Raw genomic sequence first — 12,500 nt, 5'->3', positions numbered from 1 at the left:
CCCAGGAAGTAGCCCAAGAGCCCGAGGAGGAGACCCAGGAAGTCCCCCAAGAGCCCGAAGAGGAGACTTAGGAAGTCGCACTAGAGCCCGAGGAGGAGACCCAGGAAGTCCCCCAAGAGCCCGAGGAGGAGACCCAGGAAGTCTCCTAAGAGCCCGAGGAGGAGACCGAGGAAGTCTCCCAAGAGCCCGAGGAGGATACCCAGGAAGTCACCCAAGAGGCCGAGGAGGAGACCCAGGAAGTCGCCCAAGAGCCCGAGGAGGAGACAGTCGCCAAAGAGCTGGAGATGGAGAGAGTCGCCCAAGAGGCCGAGGAGGAGCCCTAGGAAGTAGTCCAAGAGCCCGAGGAGGAGACCCAGGAAGTCGCCCAAGAGCCCGAGGAGGAGACCCAGGAAGTCGCCCAAGAGCCCGAGGAGGAGACACAGGATGTCACCCAAGAGGCCGAAGAGGAGACCCAGGAAGTCGCCCAAGAGCCCGAGGAGGAGACACAGGATGTCACCCAAGAGGCCGAAGAGGAGACCCAGGAAGTCGCCCAAGAGCCCGAGGAGGAGACACAGGATGTCACCCAAGAGGCCGAAGAGGAGACCCAGGAAGTCGCCCAAGAGCCCGAGGAGGAGACCCAGGTAGTCGACCAAGAGGCCGAGAAGGAGACCCAGGAAGTCGCCCAAAAGGCCGAGAAGGAAACCGAGGAAGTCGCCCAAAAGGCCGAAAAGGAGACCCAGGAAGTCGCCCAAAAGGTCGAGAAGGAAACCCAGGAAGTCGCCCAAAAGGCCGAAAAGGAGACCCAGGAAGTCTCCGAAGAGCAAGAGGAGGAGACCCAGGAAGTCGCACAAGAGCCCGTGGAGGAGACCCAGGAAGTCGCCCAAGAGCCCGAGGAGGAGACCCAGGAAGTCGCCTAAGAGCCCGAGGAGGAGACCCAGGAAGTCGCCCAAGAGCCCGAGAAGGAGACCCAGGAAGTCTCCTAAGAGCCCGAGGAGCAGACACAGGATGTCACCCAAGAGGCCGAGGAGGAGACCCAGGAAGTCGACCAAGAGCCCGAGGAGGAGACAGTCGCCCAAGAGGCCGAGGAGGAGACCCAGGAAGTCGCCCAAGAGCCCGAAGAGGAGACTCATGAAGTCCCCCAAGAGCCCAAGGAGGAGACCCAGGAAGTCCCCCAAGAGCCCGAGGAGGAGACCTAGGAAGTCGCCCAAGAACCCGAGGAGGAGACCCAGGAATTCTTTCTAGAGCCCGAGGAGGAGACTCAGGAAGTCGCCCAAGAACCCGAGAAGGAGACATTCGCCAAAGAGCCCGAGGAGGAGACAGTCCCTCAAGAGGCCGAGGAGGAGACCCAGGAGGTCGCCCAAAAACCCGAGGAGGAGATCCAGGAAGTCACCCAGGAGACCGAGGAGGAGACCCAGGAAGTCGCCCAAGAGCCCGAGGAGGAGACTGTCGCCAAAGGGCCCGAGGAGGAGACAGTCGCCCAAGAGACCGAGGAGGAGCCCTAGGAAGTAGCACAAGAGGCCGAGGAGGAGACCCAGGAAGTCGCCCAAGAGCCCGAGAAGGAGACCCAGGAAGTCACTGAAGAGCCCGAGGAGGAGACCCAGGAAGTCGCCCAAGAGCCCGAGGAGGAGACCCAGGAAGTCGCCCAAGAGCCCGAGGAGGAGACCTAGGAAGTCGCCCAAAAGCCCGAGGAAGAGACCCAGGAAGTCGCCCAAGAAGCCAAGGAGGAGACCCAGGAAGTCGCCCAAGAGCCCGAGGAGGAGACCCAGGAAGTCCCCCAAGAGGCCGAGGAGGAGACTCAGGAAGTCGCCCAAGAGCCCGAGGAGTAGACATTCGTCCAAGATGCCGAGGAGGAGCCCGAGGAAGTAACCCAAGAGCCCGAGGAGGAGACCCAGGAAGTCGCCCTAGAGGCCGAGGAGGAGACCTAGGAAATCACCCAAGAGCCCGAGGAGGAGACACAGGAAGTCGCCCAAGAGGCAGAGAAGGAAACCCAGGAAGTCGCCCAAAAGGCCGAAAAGGAGACCCAGGATGTCGCTCAAAAGGCCGAGAAGGAAACCCAGGAAGTCGCCCAAAAGGCCGAAAAGGAGACCCAGGAAGTCTCCCAAGGGCCAGAGGAGGAGACCCAGGAAGTCGCCCAAGAGCCCGAGGAGGAGACCCAGGAAGTCGCCCATGAGTCCGAGGAGGAGACCCAGGAAGGCGCCTAAGAGCCCGAGGAGGAGACCCAGGAAGTCGCCCAAGAGCCCGAGAAGGAGACCCAGGAAGTCTCCTAAGAGCCCGAGGAGGAGACACAGGATGTCACCCAAGAGGCCGAGGAGGAGACCCAGGAAGTCACCCAAGAGCCCGAGGAGGAGACAGTCTCCCAAGAGGCCGAGGAGGAGACCCAGGAAGTCGCCCAAGAGGCCGAGGAGGAGACTCAGGAAGTCCCCCAAGAGCCCAAGGAGGAGACCCAGAAAGTCCCCCAAGAGCCTGGGGAGGAGACCTAGGAAGTCGCCCAATAACCCGAGGAGGAGACCGAGGAAGTCCCCCAAGAGCCCGAGGAGGAGACTCAGGAAGTCGCCCAAGAACCCGAGAAGGAGACAGTCGCCAAAGAGCCCGAGGAGGAGACAGTCCCTCAAGAAGCCGAGGAGGAGACCCAGGAAGTCGCCCAAGAACCCGAGGAGGAGACCCAGGAAGTCGCCCAAGAGCCCGAGGAGGAGACCAAGGAAGTCGCCCAAGAGCCCGAGGAGGAGACTGTCGCCAAAGGGCCCGAGGAGGAGACAGTCGCCCAAGAGCCCGAGGAGGAGCCCTAGGAAGTAGCACAAGAAGCCGAGGAGGAGACCCAGGAAGTCGCCCAAGAGCCCGAGAAGGAGACTCAGGAAGTCGCTGAAGAGCCCGAGGAGGAGACCCAGGAAGTCGCCCATGAGCCCGAGGAGGAGACCCAGGAAGTCGCCCAAGAGCCTGAGAAGGAGACCCAGGAAGTCGCCCAAGAGCCCGAGAACGAGACTTAGGAAGTCCCCAAAGAGGCCGAGGAGGAGACCCAGGAAGTAGCCCAAGAGCCCGAGGAGGAGACCCAGGAAGTCCCCCAAGAGCCCGAAGAGGAGACTCAGGAAGTCGCACTAGAGCCCGAGGAGGAGACCCAGGAAGTCCCCCAAGAGCCCGAGGAGGAGACCCAGGAAGTCTCCTAAGAGCCCGAGGAGGAGACCGAGGAAGTCTCCCAAGAGCCCGAGGAGGATACCCAGGAAGTCACCCAAGAGGCCGAGGAGGAGACCCAGGAAGTCGCCCAAGAGCCCGAGGAGGAGACAGTCGCCAAAGAGCTGGAGATGGAGAGAGTCGCCCAAGAGGCCGAGGAAGAGCCCTAGGAAGTAGTCCAAGAGCCCGAGGAGGAGACCCAGGAAGTCGCCCAAGAGCCCGAGGAGGAGACCCAGGAAGTCGCCCAAGAGCCCGAGGAGGAGACCCAGGATGTCACCCAAGAGGCCGAAGAGGAGACCCAGGAAGTCGCCCAAGAGCCCGAGGAGGAGACACAGGATGTCACCCAAGAGGCCGAAGAGGAGACCCAGGAAGTCGCCCAAGAGCCCGAGGAGGAGACACAGGATGTCACCCAAGAGGCCGAAGAGGAGACCCAGGAAGTCGCCCAAGAGCCCGAGGAGGAGACCCAGGTAGTCGACCAAGAGGCCGAGAAGGAGACCCAGGAAGTCGCCCAAAAGGCCGAGAAGGAAACCGAGGAAGTCGCCCAAAAGGCCGAAAAGGAGACCCAGGAAGTCGCCCAAAAGGTCGAGAAGGAAACCCAGGAAGTCGCCCAAAAGGCCGAAAAGGAGACCCAGGAAGTCTCCGAAGAGCAAGAGGAGGAGACCCAGGAAGTCGCACAAGAGCCCGTGGAGGAGACCCAGGAAGTCGCCCAAGAGCCCGAGGAGGAGACCCAGGAAGTCGCCTAAGAGCCCGAGGAGGAGACCCAGGAAGTCGCCCAAGAGCCCGAGAAGGAGACCCAGGAAGTCTCCTAAGAGCCCGAGGAGCAGACACAGGATGTCACCCAAGAGGCCGAGGAGGAGACCCAGGAAGTCGACCAAGAGCCCGAGGAGGAGACAGTCGCCCAAGAGGCCGAGGAGGAGACCCAGGAAGTCGCCCAAGAGCCCGAAGAGGAGACTCATGAAGTCCCCCAAGAGCCCAAGGAGGAGACCCAGGAAGTCCCCCAAGAGCCCGAGGAGGAGACCTAGGAAGTCGCCCAAGAACCCGAGGAGGAGACCCAGGAATTCTTTCTAGAGCCCGAGGAGGAGACTCAGGAAGTCGCCCAAGAACCCGAGAAGGAGACATTCGCCAAAGAGCCCGAGGAGGAGACAGTCCCTCAAGAGGCCGAGGAGGAGACCCAGGAAGTCGCCCAAAAACCCGAGGAGGAGATCCAGGAAGTCACCCAGGAGACCGAGGAGGAGACCCAGGAAGTCGCCCAAGAGCCCGAGGAGGAGACTGTCGCCAAAGGGCCTGAGGAGGAGACAGTCGCCCAAGAGACCGAGGAGGAGCCCTAGGAAGTAGCACAAGAGGCCGAGGAGGAGACCCAGGAAGTCGCACCAAGAGCCCGAGAAGGAGACCCATGAAGTCACTGAAGAGCCGGAGGAGGAGACCCAGGAAGTCGCCCAAGAGCCCGAGGAGGAGACCCAGGAAGTCGCCCAAGAGCCCTAGGAGGAGACCTAGGAAGTCGCCCAAAAGCCCGAGGAAGAGACCCAGGAAGTCGCCCAAGAAGCCAAGGAGGAGACCCAGGAATTCGCCCAAGAGCCCGAGGAGGAGACCCAGGAAGTCGCCCAAGAGCCCGAGAAGGAGACCCAGGAATTCGCCCAAGAGCCCGAGGAGGAGACCCAGGAAGTCACCCAAGAGGCCGAGAAGACCCAGGAAGTCGCTCAAGAGCCCGAGGAGGAGACAGTCGCCCAAGAGGCCGAGGAGGAGACCCAGGAAATCGCCCAAGAGCTCGAGGAGGAGACAGTCGCACAAAAGCCCGAGGAGGAGACAGACGCTCAAGATGCCGAGGAGGAGACCCAGGAAGTAGCCCAAGAGCCCGAGGAGGAGACCCAGGAAGTCGCCCAGGAGCCCGAGGAGGAGACCCAGGAAGTCGCACAAGAAGCCGAGAAGGAGACCCAGGAAGTCGCCCAAGAGGCCGAGAAGGAAACCCAGGAAGTCGCTCAAAAGGCCGAAAAGGAGACCCAGGATGTCGCTTAAAAGGCCAAGAAGGAAACCCAGGAAGTCGCCCAAAAGGCCGAAAAGGAGACCCAGGAAGTCTCCCAAGAGCCAGAGGAGGAGACCCAGGAAGTCGCACAAGAGCCCGAGGAGGAGACCCAGGAAGTCGCCCATGAGCCCGAGGAGGAGACCCAGGAAGTCGCCTAAGAGCCCGAGGAGGAGACCCAGGAAGTCGCCCAAGAGCCCGAGAAGGAGACCCAGGAAGTCTCCTAAGAGCCCGAGGAGGAGACACAGGATGTCACCCAAGAGGCCGAGGAGGAGACCCAGGAAGTCGCCCAAGAGCCCGAGGAGGAGACAGTCTCCCAAGAGGCCGAGGAGGAGACCCAGGAAGTCGCCCAAGAGGCCGAGGAGGAGACTCAGGAAGTCCCCCAAGAGCCCAAGGAGGAGACCCAGAAAGTCCCCCAAGAGCCTGGGGAGGAGACCTAGGAAGTCGCTCAATAACCCGAGGAGGAGACCGAGGGTCTCCCAAGAGCCCGAGGAGGAGACTCAGGAAGTCGCCCAAGAACCCGAGAAGGAGACAGTCGCCAAAGAGCCCGAGGAGGAGACAGTCCCCCAAGAAGCCGAGGAGGAGACCCAGGAAGTCGCCCAAGAACCCAAGGAGGAGACCCAGGAAGTCGCCCAAGAGCCCGAGGAGGAGACCAAGGAAGTCGCCCAAGAGCCCGAGGAGGAGACTGTCGCCAAAAGGCCCGAGGAGGAGACAGTCGCCCAAGAGCCCGAGGAGGAGCCCTAGGAAGTAGCACAAGAAGCTGAGGAGGAGACCCAGGAAGTCGCCCAAGAGCCCGAGAAGGAGACTCAGGAAGTCGCTGAAGAGCCCGAGGAGGAGACCCAGGAAGTCGCACATGAGCCCGAGGAGGAGACCCAGGAAGTCGCCCAAGAGCCTGAGAAGGAGACCCAGGAAGTCGCCCAAGAGCCCGAGAACGAGACTTAGGAAGTCCCCAAAGAGGCCGAGGAGGAGACCCAGGAAGTCGCCCAAGAGCCCGAGGAGGAGACCCAGGAAGTCCCCCAAGAGCCCGAAGAGGAGACTCAGGAAGTCGCACTAGAGCCCGAGGAGGAGACCCAGGAAGTCCCCCAAGAGCCCGAGGAGGAGACCCAGGAAGTCTCCTAAGAGCCCGAGGAGGAGACCGAGGAAGTCTCCCAAGAGCCCGAGGAGGATACCCAGGAAGTCACCCAAGAGGCCGAGGAGGAGACCCAGGAAGTCGCCCAAGAGCCCGAGGAGGAGACAGTCGCCAAAGAGCTGGAGATGGAGAGAGTCGCCCAAGAGGCCGAGGAGGAGCCCTAGGAAGTCGCCCAAGAGCCTGAAAAGGAGACCCAGGAAGTCCCCCAAGAGGCCGAGGAGGAGACCCAGGAAATCACCCAAGAGCCCGAGGAGGAGACACAGGAAGTCGCCTAAGAGCCCGAGTAGGAGACCCAGGAAGTCCCCCAAGAGGCCGAGGAGGAGACCCAGGAACCAGCCCAAGAGCCCGAGAAGGAGACCGAGGAAGTCCCCCAAGAGGCCGAGTAGGAGACCCAGGAAGTCGTCCAAGAAGCCAAGGAGGAGACCCAGGAAGTCGCCCAAGAGCCCGAGGAGGATATCCAGGAAGTCCCCCAAGAGGCCGAGGAGGAGACCCAGGAAGTCGCCCAAGAGCCCGAGGAGGAGACCCAGGATGTCCCCAAGAGCCCGAGGAGGAGACCCAGGAAGTCACCCAAGAGCCCGAGGAGGAGACCCAGGAAGTCACCGAAGAGCCCGAGGAGGAGACCCAGGAAGTCGCCCAAGAGCCCGAGGAGGAGACCCAGGAAGTTGCCCAAGAGCTCGAGAAGGAGACCGAGGAAGTCGCCCAAGAGCCCAAGGAGGAGACCCAGGATGTCCCCAAGAGGCCGAGGAGGAGACCCAGGAAGTCACCCAAGAGCCCGAGGAGGAGACCCAGGAAGTCACCCAAGAGCCCGAGGAGGAGACCCAGGAAGTCGCCCAAGAGCCCGAGGAGACAGTCGCCCAAGAGCCCGAGGAGGAGACAGTCGCTCAAGAGGCCGAGGAGGAGCCCTAGGAAGTAGCCCAAGAGCCCGAGGAGGAGACCCAGGAAGTCGCTCAACAGGCCTAGGAGATGACTCAGGAAGTCGCCCACGAGCCCGAAAAGGAAACCCAGGAAGTCGCTGAAGAGCCCTAGGAGGAGATCCAGGAAGTCGCCTAAGAGGCCGAAGAGGAGACCAAGGAAGTCGCCCAAGAGCCCTAGGAGGAGACCCAGGAAGTCGCCCAAGAGGCCGAAGAGGAGACCAAGGAAGTCGCCCAAGAGCCCAAGGAGGAGCCCTAGGAAGTAGCCCAAGGGGCCGGGGTGGAGACACAGGAAGTCGCCCAAGAGGCCGAGAAGGATACCCAGGAAGTCGTCCAAAAGGCTGAGAAGGAGACCCAGGAAGTCCCCCAAGAGCCCGAAAAGGAAAGCCAGGAAGTCCCCCAATAGCCCGAGGAGGAGACCCAGGAAGTCACTCAAGAGCCCGAGAAGGAGACCTAGGAAATCGCCCAAGAGCCCGAGAAGGAGACCCAGGAAGTTGCCCAAGAGCCCGAGAAGACTCCGGAAGTCGCCCAAGAGGCCGAAAAGGAAACCCAGGAAGTTGCCCAAGAGCCCTAGGAGGAGACCCAGGAAGTCGCCCAAGAGGCCGAAGAGGAGACCAAGGAAGTCGCCCAAGAGCTCGAGGAGGAGCCCTAGGAAGTAGTCCAAGGGGCCGAGGAGGAGACCCAAGAAGTCACTCAAGAGGCCGAGAAGGAGACCTAGGAAATCGTCCAAAAGGCCGAGAAGGAGACCCAGGAAGTTGCCCAAGAGCCCGAGAAGACTCAGGAAGTCGCCCAAGAGCCCGAGAAGGAGACCCAGGAAATCCCCCAAGAGTCCGAGGAGGAGACCTGGGAAGTAGCCCGAGAGGCCGTGAAGGAGACTCAGGAAGTCGCCCAAGAGCCCGAGAAGGAGACCCAGGAAGTCGCCCAAGAGCCCGAGGAGGAGACTGTCGCCAAAGGACCCGAGGAGGAGACAGTCGCCCAAGAGCCCGAGGAGGAGCCCTAGGAAGTAGCACAAGAGGCCGAGGAGAAGACCCAGGAAGTCACCCAAGAGCCCGAGAAGGAGACCTAGGAAGTCGCTGAAGAGCCCGAGGAGGAGACCCAGGAAGTCGCCCATGAGCCTGAGGAGGAGACCCAGGAAGTCGCCCAAGAGCCCGAGGAGACCCAGGAAGTCGCCCAAGTGCCCGAGAACGAGACTTAGGAAGTCCCCTAAGAGGCCGAGGAGGAGATCCAGGAAGTAGCCCAAGAGCCCGAGGAGGAGACCCAGGAAATCCCCCAAGAGCCCGAAGAGGAGACCCAGGAAGTCGCACAAGAGCCCGAGGAGGAGACCCAGGAAGTCCCCAAGAGCCCGAGGAGGAGACCCAGGAAGTCTCCTAAGAGCCCGAGGAGGAGACCGAGGAAGTCTCCTAAGAGCCTGAGGAGGAGACCCAGGAAGTCACCAAAGAGGCCGAGGAGGAGACCCAGGAAGTCGCCCAAGAGCCCGAGCAGGAGACAGTCGCCAAAGAGCTGGAGATGGAGACAGTCGCCCAAGAGGTCGAGGAGGAGCCCTAGGAAGTAGTCCAAGAGCCCGAGGAGGAGACCCAGGAAGTCGCCCAAGAGCCCGAGGAAGAGACCTAGGAAGTCGCCCAATTGCCCGAGAAGGAGACCTAGAAAGTCGCCCAAGAGCCCGAGAAGGAGACCTAGAATTCGACCAAGAGCCTGAAAAGGAGACCCACGAAGTCCCCCAAGAGGCCGAGGAGGAGACCCAGGAAATCACCCAAGAGCCCGAGGAGGAGACACAGGAACCCGCCCAAGAGCCCGTGAATGAGACCGAGGAAGTCCCCCAAGAGGCCGAGTAGGAGACCCAGGAAATCGTCCAAGAAGCCAAGGAGGAGACCCAGGAAGTCGCCCAACAGCCCGAGGAGGAGATCCAGGAAGTCCCCCATGAGGCCGAGGAGGAGACCCAGGAAGTCCCCCAAGAGCCCGAGGAGGAGACCCAGGATGTCCCCAAGAGCCCAAGGAGGAGACCCAGGAAGTCCCCCAAGAGCCCGAGGAGGAGACCCAGGAAGTCGCCCAAGAACCCGAGGAGGAGACCCAGGAAGTCACCCAAGAGCCCGAGGAGGAGACCCAGAAAGTCGCCCAAGAGCCCGATGAGGAGCCTTAGGAAGTAGCACAAGAAGCCGAGGAGGAGACCAGGGAAGTCGCCCAAGAGCCCGAGAAGGAGACCCAGGAAGTCGCCCAAGAGCCCGAGGAGACTCAGGAAGTCGCCCAAGAGGCCGAGGAGGAGACCCAGGATGTCCCCAAGAGGCCGAGGAGGAGACCCAGGAAGTCACCCAAGAGCCCGAGGAGGAGACCCAGGAAGTCGCCCAAGAGCCTGAGGAAGAGACAGTCGCTCAAGAGCCCGAGGAGGAGACAGTCGCTCAAGAGGCCGAGGAGGAGCCCTAGGAAGTAGCCCAAGAGCCCGAGGAGGAGACCCAGGAAGTCGCCCAAGAGGCCTAGGAGGAGACTCAGGAAGTCGCCCACGAGCCCGAAAAGGAAACCCAGGAAATCGCTGAAGAGCCCTAGGAGGAGACCCAGGAAGTCGCCCAAGAGGCCGAAGAGGAGACCGGTCCCAGGGCCGGGAGAGGAGACCGGATTTGGGGCCGAGCGAGGGAGACCAGACCCGCCAAGGGGAGGCCGGGGAGGAGACCCGGTCCGGACCGGAAACTGGGGGAGGGGGGGGAGGGGGGAAGGAAAACAAAAATAAGAAAAAAGGGGAAAAAAAGAATAAACAAAAAAAGACAAAATAAATAATATATATAATATATTGAGGTGAGAGAAAGGGAAGGAAAGGAGGAGAGAGGAAGAGTGACATATCTTCCTCTTTCTACGCCTTTTTAAACCTTGTTTTTCCTTCTTACTCTTCATTCTTCTTAATCTTCATACTCCCTTCTTCTAATCTTTCTTCCAATTCCCTATTCTACGTTTCTCTCCTCTTAAGATTATTCTCTTTCCCTTTAATATCGTTATCATTCCACTTCCTGTTCCCACTTCTTCTCCTCCTTTGCTTCCTCTTCTTCTTCTCCATTCATTTATTTATCTTCTTTTTTTCTCTCCCTTTATTATCGTTATCATTGCAATTCTTCTTACCTCTTCTTCTCCTTTGCTTCCTCTTCTTCTTCTTTTTCCCCATTCATTTCTTTATCCTTTTTTTTCATTCTCTTCCTCTTCTTGCTCTCTAAATATTTTCTGTTCCTATGGACGGAGGGAGGAGGGAGGAGGGAAGGGGGGAAGGGAGGGAAGGGAGGAGGGGGGAAGGGGGAGGGGGGGAAGAGGGAGAGAAGGGAGGAGGAAGGGGAAAGAGAGAGAAAAGAGAGAGAGAGAGAGAGAGAGAGAGAGAGAGAGAGAGAGGGGGGGGGGGGGGGGGGGAAGAGAGAGAGAGAGTAGGAAGAGAAAAGAGAGAGAGAGAGAAGGAAGGGAAAGGGGTGAGGGGGAGAGAAGGATAGGAAGAGAGAGAGAGAGAGAGAGAGAGAGAGAGAGAGAGAGAGAGAGAGAGAGAGAGAGAGAGAGAGAGAGAGAGAGAGAGAGAGAGAGAGAGAGAGAGGAAAAGAAGGGAAAGGAGTGAGGAGGAGAGAAGATAAGGAAGAGGAAGAGAGAGAGAGAGAGAAGGAAGGGGAAAAGGGGGGGGGGTGAAGAGAGAGAGAGAGAAGGAAGGAGAGAGAGAGAGAGAGAGAGAGAGAGAGAGAGAGAGAGAGAGAGAGAGAGAGAGAGAAAAGGGGGGGTAAGAAGGGAAGAAGTGAGGAAAAGACGGAGAGGAGAGACAGAGGAAGAGGAATAAGGAAGAAAGGGAGAGTGAGGAAAGGAGAGGAGGAGGAGAAGAAATAAAGGATGGGGAATTGGGGGCGGAGAAGAAAGGGGGAAAAGTAGGAGAGGAAGGAAGGAAGGATAGATGCAGGAAACGGATGGAAGGAGGAAGGGGAGAAGAAGAGGAAAAACGAAGAAGGAATTAGGAAAGAAGGAGGGAAGGAAGAAGAAGAAAAGATGAAATGAAAAATAGAAAGAGAAAAAAAACATAAACAACAGGAGAAGGAAGTATAAGAAAAAGGAACAACAAGAACAAGGAGAAGAAAAAGAAAAAAGGAAGAAGAAGAAGACGAAAAAAATGAGGGAAACGAGGAAGAAGATATAGAAACAGAAAAAGAAGAAGAAAAAAACAAGAAAAAGATGAAGGGGAAGAAGAAAAAGAAGAAAGAAAAGAAGAAAAAAATAAAGAAGAAGAATAAAAAAGAAAAGAAAAGAAGAAGACAAAGAAGAAAGAGAAGAAGAAAAATATAAAAAAAAGAAAAAGAAAAAAGAAGAAGAAAAAAAAAAAGAATGAGAAGAAAAGGAAAAAGAAAAAAGAAGGGGAGATAACAAGAGAGGACAAAGAAGCGGAAGAAAATAGTTGTTTTGATCAAGAATAGAGTAGTGAGGGTGGCGCGGGAGGAGAGTGAGGGCGAGGATGAGGGCGAAGAGAGAGAGAGAATGAAAATGAAATATTATGTGCGGGTCGAGTAGATAGGTGGTGCGTGGATGTATGTATATGTGTACATGTAAGTGTATGCTCAAGCAGTTAGGGCCACCCAGACACACGCTTACGTGGAACGGAACTGATAGTTTCTATGTTAATACAGTAATATGATCCTGTACAAATCTACAGAGAGAGAGAGAGCAAAGTAATTCAATCCCAATTTGATTCTTATTTCATCAGATTAGACAGTATAACCAAAGCAAAATTTAAACAAATTGATCACATGCAAGCTAAAATCAGTGCTTTAGAAGAAAAAATCACTCAACTAGATAATTAGTGGCTCCTCACTGCCACTGTAGAATCAACCAACGAAAATTCCCTCAGATATAATAGCGAACACGATCTAACACCACCTCCATGTTAATCTGTCACATTCTGACATTAACGTAGCACACCGCCTTGGTCGAAAACCGTAAGGCAAATGCAGGCCAATCATAGTGCAATTGCAAACCCGAGCCAAAAAATCCGAGTTAGTCCAGGCGCGCATTGCAACAAAGCCACAACTTCACATCAATGAGTCACTAACCCCTAAACGTAGGCACATCCTCCCAGTCATCCTCAATATCAGGTCCAAGCACAGATCCCTTTTCCAACGGCGCTACACTTCTGACGGCAAAATAATCCGTCTGCTGACTCGGCCCGGGGGCGGGAGCTTAAGTGGGTCTGAGCTGTGCCAGCCACCCGGGAACGAGGGGGGAAACCGCGGTCCAAATGAGGTGTCCGTGGTCAACCAATCAGGTCACGGTATGCGTCGTCGAGGAACTGCTGATGGTGAGG

The sequence above is a fragment of the Penaeus vannamei genome, chromosome 11, assembly GCF_042767895.1.
Source record: "Penaeus vannamei isolate JL-2024 chromosome 11, ASM4276789v1, whole genome shotgun sequence".
NCBI classification, from domain to species: Eukaryota; Metazoa; Arthropoda; class Malacostraca; order Decapoda; family Penaeidae; genus Penaeus; species Penaeus vannamei.
Note: the sequence above shows the minus strand (reverse complement) of the source record.